Source organism: Agelaius tricolor, unplaced genomic scaffold, assembly GCF_023055355.1.
Source record: "Agelaius tricolor isolate 1412-34295 unplaced genomic scaffold, bAgeTri1.0.p SCAF_51, whole genome shotgun sequence".
In the NCBI taxonomy this organism is placed as follows: Eukaryota; Metazoa; Chordata; class Aves; order Passeriformes; family Icteridae; genus Agelaius; species Agelaius tricolor.
In genome coordinates, this window is record NW_027269311.1 from 1,824,164 (window position 1) to 1,836,756 (window position 12,593).

A 12,593-nucleotide genomic window follows, 5' to 3' on the forward strand; every position below is an offset into this window, starting at 1 on the left:
GGGCCAGGTTTCAGGCCAGCGCCTGAGGCAGGCAGATGCAGTGGGGGAAGGAGGATGGAGCGCTGCTGGAGAGGCGGCCTTGGGGCCAGCAAAGGCCACTTGCAGAAACTCACAGCCAGGTTAAAGACAGCCGTTTGGTCCCCATCAGAGGTGCACGTGCTGTGCACTGGCCAGCTCCCCAGCACATCCAGGAGGATCAGCTGTGCCAGCTCGGCAGTCCTGGCTGAGCCCATGATGGTCTTCCACATGGCCATGGCAGCTCTGGGGGGTCAGAGCTCTGTCTCAGGGGGGTCTCAGCCACAGCAGCGTGGGGAGCTGAGCTGGCTGCCAGCTCTGCCTCTGCCCACTGGCCCTGGCCAGCAGCAGCCAGGCAGCCCAGGCCTGTGGGGACAGAGCCCTGAGGGGCAGGGAGGGAGCATGGCAGCAGGCTCAGGGGCTGACGTGCCAGGGCTGGGAAAGGCAGAAGCCAGAGGGCCCTGGAAGTCTCTGTTGCTCAGACACCTGCGGCAGGCTGTACAGGCTGATGGGCTGGGGAGGCCTGAGCCCTCTGGGCAGGTGGGCCCCATACCTGTCACAGGACGGGGCCACACGCAGCAGCGTCAGGACTGCGTCATCTGGCTGTGCTTCTGTGAGATCCAGCAGGGCCTCGTCCAGCCTGGCTTCAGCACAATCATTGGCCACGAGCCACTGGTGGATGAACCTCACCATGGCGGGCACCTGGAGAAGGCACAGGGAGACTTGGAAAGCTGCCAGGGGGAGCAATGTTCCCAGCTTGCCCAGAGAAGTGCTTCCTTTCCCCGCGCACTGCCATGTGGCCTCAAAGGCTCACAGCAACCAGCATGCGTGGCTTGGGAGGCTGAGCAATTCCTGGGAGGATCAAACCCTGCCCACAGGCTGCTTACTTGGTTTGGATAGTAAAAACCATCCTCTACAAGCAGACACAGGAGGGCAGCGCTGGGCTTGGTTTTGAAGATGGGCGAGTATGGTCTGAGCCCAGTGCCCATGGTGATGGTCTCCTCCTCCTGCATTCTCTTGATGAATTTGCAGATGAACTGTAGGAGAAGGGCAGGAAGCCGGGGATGTTGCATGGAGTGCTGCACACACGGTGCTGGGCTGAGCAGGGACAGCAGGCCCAGCGCAGGTGGGGGTGGCTGCAGGTACCTGCGCTGTGCTGCGGAAGCGGCCACGGCTGGATTCCTGCTCTTGTGTCTTGTCCAGGGCTGCATCTGGCAAAGAGCGAGAGCAGCCAGAGCTGAGGGGCTGTGGGAGAGGCCGGAGAACACAGGCCAGCCCTGCGCTGCCCAGGCAGGGAGAGCCCCGGGATGGCCCAGGGGATGGAGCGCGGCCACTGCAGGGTGTCTGCCCAGGCCCTCTTCCGTCCTGTCCATGGGCATTTCCCCAGGGGATAGGATGGCATGGCATGGCATGGCATGGCATGGCATGGCATGGCATGGCATGGCATGGGGTCAAGCTGGCTGCAGATGCCAACCCTGTGGACCAGCTCTGCCACTCACCCTCCTGTGGTGGCTGGAACGGCACCACCTCCTCGGTCTCCTGTGCTGGGGCAGCTGCAGGGCCTTCTTCCTCCTCCTCCACCCAGGCCAGCTTGGGCACTCTTGGGGGTCTCTGCTCCATGTCTTCTTCATCTCTGTTCCATTCTGTACATGGGAACATGCCCAGGAGATGATGGGATGGGATGGGATGGGATGGGATGGGATGGGATGGGATGGGATGGGATGGGATGTTGCCAAGCTGGATGCAGGCACCAACGCTGCGGCCCAGCTCTGCCACTCACCTTCCTGCAGCAGCTCAAACAGCACCACCTCTTCGGTCTCCTGTGCTGGGGCAGCTCCAGGGCCTTCTTCCTCCTCCTCCACCCAGGCCAGCTTGGGCACTCTCGGGGGTCTCTGCTCCATGTCAGTGACTGGATTTGTGGCTACTTGCAGGAAAGATGCCTCAGAAATGCTCTGAGTCAGCAAGTCCTGCAGTGGTGCCTGGAAGGCACCTTCAAGAGAGAAGCCTCAGGTAGGCTTCAGGACAGCAAGTCCTGCACTCTGGTCTCGAGGGCTCCAGCCACCAGGACAGGAGACTCCTGTCAAGGATTGGGCTCTGGCCTCAAAGGCTCCTGCAGAAGAGAAGCCTAAGGGAGACCACGGGTCAGCAAGTCCTGTGGTCTGGCCTCGAGGTCACCTGCAGGAATAACGCCTGGGAAAGGCTCCGGGTGGGACAGGAACGAGGGCGCTGTGCGGGGGCTCCTCACGGCACCGCTCTGTCCCGTTCTGCCCCGTTGCCTGTTCCCAGCAGCCGGGCAGGCTTCTATTTCCCACGTGTCACAAATGGCCCTTGGACACCCGTTCTATGCCACAGTGACCGTGCTGCACCATGTCACAAAGGGCCCCTGCACACCCTGCCCCCTGCCCTGGGGCCGCCCCCAGCCCAGCCAAAGTGGCCCAGGCTGGAAGGAATGCCTGGCCCCAGGTGTCTAAGGCAGCCCCACAGGATCTTTAGGAAGGGCTCAGAGCATCAGCAAACGCTGCCCTGCTCTGCGGGCTCAGGGCAGCAGAAGGAGCCCCAGGGCTGCCGACGCAGCCGCGCTGGGAAGGGCACGGGGCCTTCCAGGGAAGCTGGCACGGCCTCCTTGGGACACCTCCCGGCCGGTGGCCATCCCAAACCCACGGGTGTGACACAGACAAGGAATGTGTGGGCCAGGGCACGAATGCTGCTCTGAGCCCTGGGGCCCGGGCAGCGCTGACAGCAGCAGCTGTGGCAGAGTCCCTGCCCAAGCAGAGCTGCCACCCCCGAGCCCTGGCAGCGCTGGTGCCCGTCTCCTGCCCCAGAGACCTGTGCCCCCGGGGGGCTGCTGTGCCACAGGGAGCCAGAGCCCACGTGCATTGGGGGCTGATGGCAGCAGCACCTGCAGCAACTGCTGGCAACACTTGGTCTCTGTCAGAAGCTCTTACTCTGTGCTGGAATTATTTTCTCATTGAAGTCATTTCCTGCACCACAAACACATCTTGGCCATGAAGACACAGAAGAATCTGGCATTAAGGAATCCTCACTTCAGGAAAGTTGTACTTCCCATTGCTCAGCTCAAGTAGTTATAAATTTGCAAACTTTCCGAATTTATTGGGATGGCCTGAGAATCTGACTGGTCTACAAGTTTGTGTCCCATCCTGAAGCAGCAACTCATTGGCCTTATCATCCATTGAATGTCACTTTAGAAAACATAACACTACACAGAGCCAAAAAGACCATTCTTTGATTTGCAAATGGATTTTGATGAAGGGATGATAATCTCCTAATTTTCTTAAGGAATAAAAGCTCTCAAGGAATGAAAGACCACTCAGTGTTACAAGAGTAACCCAAACAAATGAGTAGATGGCAAAAGGGCTGATCCTCCCCCAGTACAGATATCAAAGTGGCCAATAAAGTACAGCTCTCCCCTCTTGTTCCCTGCAGGGGAAAGAGGACCATGAATAGAAATAGTCAGAGATATTCTTTCTGCCCTCCATAACCAAAGCTGTGGCAAAGCATAGATGCTGCCTTCAAACTGACTCAAATTCCAGCCCAGACCTCTCACCTTCCAGACAACTCCTTCCCCAACACCCCACCAACACCAACCCCCCAAAATCCCACAGAGAAGCCCTCAACACCTCACCAGGAGCCCCAGCTGTGCCTGTCCCTCTGCAGAGCTTTCCCAGCCTCCAGCAGACGCCCTGGTTCCCTGCACGTGCCGTGGGCTGGCACTCAGGAGGATCTGCTCCAAGGCCGTCCCCGGTGGCAGCTCAGGCTGCCAGGCCTGTGGTTCCTGGATCCCCCTTCCCAGCGAGCCTTCCTGGGCACGGCTGTTCCATGGGCACCTCTGCGCTCAGCTCGGACTGCTCCACTCAGCCAGGGCTGCTGGGAAAGGATCCAGAGCAGCCTGGCCAGCTCTTTCTCCAGCTCCCTCTTCACTCTTGGGGGATGTAGAACATCCCACAGGAAAGCAACTGGTGCCACAAGGAGTGGGCAGCATCAGGCAGCTCTGGGGAGGCGCCTCAGCACTGCTGTATCCTGAGGGAACACTGCTGTCCATGCCCTGTGTGTATCTGCAAAAGATTCAAATCAGCTGCCTCAGCTCCCAGGGCCTCTCTTGGCCAGCATCCTGACGTGGATGCAGGGCTGCTGCCAGGCACTGCTGGGACCCAGCGGGACAGGAGCGGCTGTCTCGTGTCCACGGAGCAGCCCTGACACAGCCAGGGCCATCCCAAGAGCAGACAAACGCTCCCGGGTCAGCAGAGAGGAGCAAGGAGCACTGGGCTGCTCTCAGGGGATCTCAGCTGGGCTCACTCCACCACACGCCCCCATTTTGAGGCCTGCTGATGCCCAGCTGCCAGAAATGCCCACCTTGTTCTCTCCAAGATGCACAGGGAGAGCCAATGAGCAGGACACCTTGGGAGGCCTTTTCTGAGGCCAGGGACACACCAAGATCAGCCAAGGCTCTCCTTGCTGCCTGGCCCACACATCCCAGCTCTGTGCTGGCCCTGGGCCACAGCAGCTCCCACCAAGCAGGAGGCAAATGCATTTTGCCAAGAGTTGAAACACAGCAGACAGGAAAGATGTGAAAAGTGTGTGTGCAAAGGCCTTTTAATTCACAGCTCTCACAGAGAGCTTTGGGGCTCGTGGCTGGACAGAGATGCTCCTGCTCACCCTCTGTCCAAAGAGGGGGAACACACCCTGCTGCAGGTGCTTGGCTTGGTCTCTGCAGGTCCAGGCGGATGCCAAACCTGCTCTTCACAGCCTTCTCCCTTGCCCTGCTCCTCTGCCAAGTGCAAGGGGCCTCAAGGACTGAAAGGAGCACAGAGAGCCAAAGGGGGACACTCACACCTGCCTCACTGGGAGCTCCCTGGGAAGCACTTTCCTTGAGAAGCAAGCCCCTTTCCTCCAAAGGCATTTCCCCAAATGTGTGGCTTTCCTGGGGAACACCAACACACTCTTAAGAAAAGCTGGCAAGGCTGAATGACTCCAGGTCCTTTCAGGACGGGCACTCCAGCTCCAGCTCGTATTCCCCCAAGTGTGTGTCCAGGTGCAGGTTCAGAGGTGCAGCCCCAGGCCCTCTACAAACACAAGCTGCCCGCTGCCTCTTCCCCTGCCTCAGCTCCTGCCTGTGCTCACAGCACCAAAACCAGGCTGTTCCCAGCCAGAGCCCAGAGCCCTGTCCCCACAGGATGCTCTTGCAATCATCTTCCAGGACTCTCTGCTGTGCACACGTGCTTTTCATGCCCGCTCCCAACAGGCTTTGGAACACAGAGCACAACCTGGCTGGCTCTGCCACCAGCACAGCCCAAACACAGGCGGAGGAAGAAGCAGCAGGGGTTGATTTGCGGCCATGCCCAAGAGAGACTGGAAGGGTGCCCTCCCTCTGCTCTCCCTTGGTTGGCTTTCTGACTGGCTCTGAGCCTGGGGCTGCCATTCCTCACTTGTGGGGACCAGAACCACAGCCAGGATCCCGGCACTGCGTGGCAGCGCTCTGGGCACCGGCACGGCCGCGTGTCCGGGTCTCGGGCACCGTGCTGCTGCTTCATTTGCCCTTAGGCACACCCAGAGCTCCCTGCTAAGCCCGGATGGTCTCTGGTTCTGCCCTCTTCCTCATCCTGTGCAGGGATGGAGCACTGCTGTGCTTTCAGGAAGCTATTCTTGAAAACTTCCAGCATTCCAAGCCCCTTTGCCCTCCATGGATGCTTGCCATGGAATCCCTCTCTGCTGTGTTTAGAGCATATTCAGGTTTGCTCTTCAAAAGTCCAGGGGCTCCAGGGTGCTCAGCAAGATCTGGAACTCCACAGTGTTGTGGAACTGCACCTTCAGCACAGGAACCTTTCCAGCCTGACCTGCCCTCGTTCCTCTGTGTCTGTGCACAAAACACGGCGTGGAAGAGAACGGCAGCAGGGGCCTGTGTGTCCCAGGGCCACGGATTTTCATCGCTCCAGCTCCACAGAGATGCAGGTAAAGCAAAGAAGCCAAACTGTTTATTAATGGAAGGCGAAGCAAAGGGATGAGCTGGGAGGGAAGAAAGGGGATGGGCAGGGTCCGAGGGCTGGAGGGAGGGAGCTGTCAACAGGGAGGGAGAAGGCAGGAGCCATGGGAGCTTCCCACAGGCTCAGTTGTGCCAGTCATCAGCTGTGCCTGGAACTCCAGCTGATCCCCTCTGGTCTCCTGGTGGTCTCACCTTCCAAGGGATCTGGAGGTCTTAAAGAGACACTGGTTCTTCTGAGCCAGCAGATGAAAGTTCTGCAGTTCTTCCCTCAAACATCACCTGAACAAATGTGCTTATGCAGGAGGGGCTGTTATCTTCACTCAGGGCTCGAAGGGCTGGAAGAGAGAGGAACAGAGCCACGGTCAGAACCTGCATGTGCAGGAATCCAAGGAGACCTTCCTGCCAGAGCCATCCCACCCAGCTCTTGCCATGGCCGCAAGAGAGGAGAGGCCAAGGGGATCAGCTGCAAAGTGCTGGCCATGAATCCCCCTGCCTGCATCCCTGAAATCTCTGTGTGCTCTGCCCACGCCACCCCTGGTCCACACAGGGAGCAAAGCCCACCGCAGGCGGGGCAGGGATTGCAGCTCCTGCCCAGGCATTGCAGCTCCCCCAGCCAGCCCCTGCTGACAGCCCACTGCCCTCATCACCCTCACGGAGGGCCTGGAGCTCTTCCTTCTGCCCCATCAGGAGCACCCAGGCAATCCCTGGAACACAGGCTAACCAAACTAAGGCTGCTGTGGCTATTATCCAGTTTGCTTTATGGCTTAATGAGGTGAGGAATTAATGGATCTTTAACTTCCTCTGGAAGGCAGGCACATGGATTCAGAGCTATCACACACTAAGTGTATGGTTTTGGGGGTTACTTTAATAATGGTTCTTACTGTGAGGAAATGACACAGGGGCAAATTTTTTCCCAGCCCTTCACCCAGCTCTTTGGGTCTGCCCCACCAGTTTTCAAAGGGTTCAGATCCACTCTAAATGCTAATGATATCATACAGTGGCTTGTGTTGCTGATAGGCCTGTTACATTTAGCATTCAGAGATAAGGGAAGATTAACCTGGATAACCACACTGACACCTACCCCAGAGACCAGGGATGCTGCTGCCCCAGAGCCTGACCCTGCCCCACAGCCCACCTCAGAAATGAACCACCCAGGTTGGATGAGGGTTCTAATGAAAGAGATGGGCCAGGTGCTGAAGGAGTACATTTCCACAGCTGGTGAAAAGCCATCCCCCTGCCTCAAAGAGGGAGAGTCTGATGGTGCAGCAGTGGAACCCACAGATGTTACAACTGTCCAGGTTCCAGCTGAACTGCAAAGGCAGTCACAGCCAGCAGCAGTGGCCCTGGTGGAAACAAGGAGATCTAAGATGAAATCAGAGCACCCAGATGAGGATATGAAAGGAGAGCCTTCCCAACGCCCAGGAGAGGCAACAGTTGAGGTCATCACCGAGTCCCTGACGTATGAAAGTCTCCGTAATCTGCACAAAGACATTGTATGACAGGGACGTGAGGCTTATACAACCTGGCTACTTTGGGTCTGGGACCTTATGGGTACAGGTGTCCAGCTGGATGGTGGTGAGGCAAGGAATTTGGGACACTTGACTCAGGACTCAGGTATGGATCTGATTTTTGTAAGGGAGCCAAGGTCCCTTTCCCTCTGGGAACAGCTTTTAATGAGTGTCAGAGAGAGGTTTGTCCACAGGGGGAGAATGCAGGACCAGCACCACAGAATGTGCTCTGGAAGATTCTTCAGGAAGGGATCCAACAGCTGAGAGAAGTGGCAGTATTGGAGGTACTCTTTGGGAGGGATGGACAGCATGATAATGACCCCAACAAGGTCAGGTGCACAGGGCAAATGTTGTGGAGTCTGGCAAATCTGGGGCCAGCTCAATACACCACCTTTATTGCAATGATTAATGCCAATAACAAACGAGAGACAGTGGGTTCTGTTGCCAGCAAGCTTAGAAATTATGAGAGTGTGATCAATGGCCCAATGCAGGCTCATGTCTCTGCCGTGGTCCAAGAACTCAGAGAGGAGATGAGGGAGATGAGGGAGGAGGTGAGGAGGAACAGTTCCCACATTGCACCAGTGTGAGTCACAGGCCCCAGAGTCAGAGCCCAACGTTCCCCAGCTAGAGAGAGAGGGTACAGCCCACGGGCTGACCTGTGGTTCTTTCTGCGTGACCATGGGGCAGACATGGGAAGGTGGGATGGAAAACCCACTTCTGTCCTGGCAGCACGGGTGCATCAGCTCAAGGAGGGAAACACTAATTGAGGGAATTCCAGTAAAGTGAAGGTAGCCCCAACGTTCCATGACTGAGCTGCTGAGTATGATCCGTCAGATCCCCTGGAAGGTACCTCGACCATGTATGCCCAGAATAGAAATAATAACCAGGGCTAGGGAGGGCCCTGCCTCTAGCCAGGGAGAGGCACGGGAAAACCGGATTTTCTGGACAGTGTGGATCCGATGGCCTGGGGCATCAGAGCCACAAAAATACGATGCCTTAGTTGATACTGGTGCGCAGTGTACCCTGATACCATCGGGACATGTGGGGGCAGAACCTGTTTCCATTGCCGGGGTGACGGGGGGATCACAGCAATTGACCCTGTTGGGAGCCCAGGTGAGCCTGACTGTGAAGGTGTGGCAGAAACATCCTATTGTGACTGGCCCAGAGGCCCCGTGTATTCTGGGCATAGATTTCCTCCAGAATGGCTGTTACAAAGGCCCAAAGGGACTCAGATGGGCTTTTGGCATAGCTGCTGTAGAGGCTGAGAACATCAAGCAGTTGAACACTTTGCCTGGACTATCAGAAAACCCATCTGCAGTAGGACTCCTGAAGGTGGAAGAGCAACGAGTGCCGATTGCCACCTCGACAGTGCACCGCCGGCAATATTGAACAAATTGAGATGCCGTGATCCTCATCCACAAAATGATCCGTGAGCTGGAGAGCCAAGGGGTGGTCAGCAAAACCCACTGACCCTTCAACAGCCCCATCTGGCCTGTGCACAAGTCTGACAGAGAATGGAGATTGACTGTGGACTATCGTGGCTTGAATGAAGTGACTCCACCGCTGAGCGCTGCTGTGCCGGACACGCTGGAACTCCAGTATGAGCTGGAGGTCAAGGCAGCAAAGTGCTTTACCACTATAGACATTGCTAACGTGTTTGTCTCCATTCCTCTGGCAGCAGAATGCTGGCCTCAGTTTGCTTTCACCTGGAGGGCTGTGCAGTACACCTGGAACCGACTGCCCCAGGGGTGGAAGCACAGCCCCACCATCTGCCATGGACTGATCCAGGCTGCACTGGAAAAGGGTGAGGATCCAGAGCACTTGCAGTACATTGATGACATCATTGTGTGGGGGCACACAATAATGGAAGTGTTTGAGGAAGGAGAGATGATCATCAGGATTCTGCTATCAAGAAGAGTAAAGTCAAGGGACCTGCCCTGGAGATCCTGGGTGTGAAGTGGCAAGATGGACGGAGTCAGATTCCCACTGAGGTCATCAACAAAATCACCGCGATGTCTCCACCAACTAGCAAGAAGGAAACACAAGCTTTCCTGGGTGCCATAGGTTTTTGGAGGATGCACATTCCCAAATACGGTCAGATCGTGAGGCCTCTTTACCTGATCACCGGCAAGAAGAATGATTTCCACTGGGGCCCAGAGCAGCAACAAGCCTTTGCCCAGATCAAGCAGGAGATCGCTCATGTGGTTGCCCTTGGCCCAGTCAGGACAGGACCAGAGGTGAAGAACATGCTCTATTCTGCAGCCGGGAACCATGGCTTGTCCTGGAGCCTTTGGCAGAAGGTGCCTGGGGAGACTCGAGGCTGACCACTGGGATTTTTTAGTCGAAGCTTGTCTCGGTCCCTCTGGGTTCCTCTCAGGAACCCTGGGCCAGTCCTGAATCAGCAGACACTGGGGGCAGCCCCAACACAGCCGACAGCGGGGAAACACTCTCTGTGCCCCGAGGGTACTGAGGGCACCTGGGCTGGTCGCCTTTGCAGCACTAGAGACACCAGAGACATGGGTAGAAGATAAAGGGCCGACTCTTAGCAGGGGTTAATCCATGGTTTTATTCTAGGAGTCCTGAAGGAGCCCCTACACCTCAGGGTCCTCCTGCCCACAGCCCCGGGAGATGTTCCAAGGTTACATTTTAAGGGAGGTGGAAACCCGAAGTAGATAACATTTTACCAACCAAGAAGTGACCCTAAGGGATGGGTACTGGGGGATGGACATTTAGGACAGCGTATGGGGCAAGGCTTGGGGGGCTGAGCCCTGGCCTCTGGCTAATCACTCGACATCCTGGACCGAAGCTTCTGGATGGAGGGATGGGATGCTGAGTGATTGACAGAGAGCCAGGGTGGGGGTTTGGGGATGATCTCAGCAAGGGAAAGGGATTACACAGGTAAAGGGAGGGGGGTACCATCTGGGATGAACCATTTGGGAAAAATACGGGGATTCAAAAACAAAACTTTTACAAAATATTACAAAGTATAAAAACAACCACAACACACCACCCAGATCTGGTGTTTGCTGCACAAGTGCCCAGATCCAGAAATTTCCCAGAGCTGGCACAGCCCAAGTCCAGCAGTTTGCTGGCACAGAAAGACAAAACCTGGCAATTTTCTGGTGATAGCACCAGCACCACCCAGATCTGCGGTGAGCTGGCACTGCCAGTGCCCAGATCTGGCAATTTTCCTGGGCCACCACAACCAAAATGCAGCAATTGTCTGGCAAAGAAAGCCAAAACCCAGCACTGCCCAGATCTGGTGTGTTGGGGTTGGTTTAAAAGAAGAGGGAGACCTTGGCTTAAGGCCGTGGGATAACCCTCTTTAGTTGGGGTCAGCAGGAGCTCCCGCACATAATCCTCTTGTTCAATTATGCAGACTGCTACTAGAAAGTTCTGAGTTCTCTTTGCTACCATTGGTTACTTTATACTGCAAAAATTGTAATATTCTTAATCCTTCCTTCCTCTTGGATCCTTCCCTCAGATCCCACCTTAACCCCTCCCCATAAATAAATGGATAAATATCCCTGCTAGACCCTGGACCCAGGCTTTTTTCTGCTTTGCTCTCTGTACTGTGCACGCCGTCCTGTTTGTTGTGTTTGCCTTCATTAAAGTTCTGTTTCCAGAGCACCAGATGGAAGCAGTCTCTGTCTGTAAAGTGGCCAGAGCTGGTTCTCAGGGAAACCACTGGTCAACGGTCTGGACGAGGACCAGAAGGTTTCACTGGTGTTTGCTGGAACCATCAGTGTCCAGACCTGGAAATTTCCCTATTCTGGCACATCCCAAGTGCAGCAGCAATTTACTGGCACAGAAATCCAAAACCTGGCAACTTTCTGCTACTGGCTCTGGCACCGCCCACATCTTGTGTTTGCTGCGCCAGTGCCCAGATTGGGAAATTTCCCGGTGCCAGCAGAGCCCAAATCTGGCAGATTTCTGTCGCTGGCAACGACACCACCCAGATCTGGTGTTTGCTGGCAGCGCCAGTGCCCAGATCTGAAAACTTCCTGGTGCCAGCACAGCCCAGGTCCAGTGATTTGCTGGCACAGAAAGCCAAAATTTGGACATTTACCAGGTTCTGGCTCCAGCACCATCGAGATCTGGTGTTTGCTGGGACCGCCAGCGCCCAGATTTGGAAATTTCCCGATGCCTTCACAGCCCAAGTCTAGCTAGCCTAAATTTGGTTTTAGCTAGCTTAGGTAGAGAAGTTCCTGGGACTGTGACTTTCCTTTTTCTTGGAACTGTTTAAACCTGCTCTGGACTGAAAACCCAGAAAAACACCTGCAGCTCACACCTGTGGCCCACCGAGCTCTGGGACGCTGCATTCCAGCACCAGAGGGACTTAGAAGAGACCGAGTGTGCCAACTACACCCCACAAAAAGGACTTTCTGAATTTGCCATCTCTTTAGCACTGACAGAGGTTTTATTTAATATTATTAATTTTTCATGCTTGTGAATACTTTACTTGTTAAATAAACTGAGTTTTTTTCACTTTTCTCGAGGGAAGACTTTTCCTGAACTCATAGGGGGAGGGGCCACTTGAACTTGCTTTCTAGACGGATCCCTTCTGGAGGTTTCCTCCCAAAATTTGCCCTAAGCCAGCACAAACAGTCATCATGAAAATTTCACCAGCGGCATAATTTCCTGCTGGCAAATCTTGTGACAGAAGCTTGACTTTGTTCTCCAGGAGAGATTCTTGGGAAGAGCAGACAGGAGAAGATTCCTGGAAAACTGAAACAGCTTTCCAGAAGTGAAATGAAAGAAAAAATCCAAGATGTTTTCCTCTATTTATTTCTATGCTCCCCTTTTCCATGTTGCACTACTTCTCCATCCCAGTAATTCCAGATGCACCTCACCTCTAAGATCGGTGACTTAGTGATTTTTAGACACTCTAAAATACCATGAGCCACACAGAGTTTTCCTTCCCCTGTTTTTACTGGAAGGCAACACTGGAGATGTAAGTGCACAGTGCTGGGGTCAGGTAGGAATCCTACCCCAAGGGAAGGTGGCCCGACAGTGTTTGACCCTCAGCCAGGACAATGCAGAGCAGCAAGCGAGGGCATTGCTGTGCCGGT

The 12,593-nt window shown here is 55.3% G+C and overlaps 1 pseudogene; it reads right to left on the reverse strand.

Moving 5' to 3' along the window:
* Positions 1 to 12,593, reverse strand: part of LOC139604488 (zinc finger protein 850-like) — a 258,481-nt pseudogene that overhangs the window by 174,780 nt on the left and 71,108 nt on the right.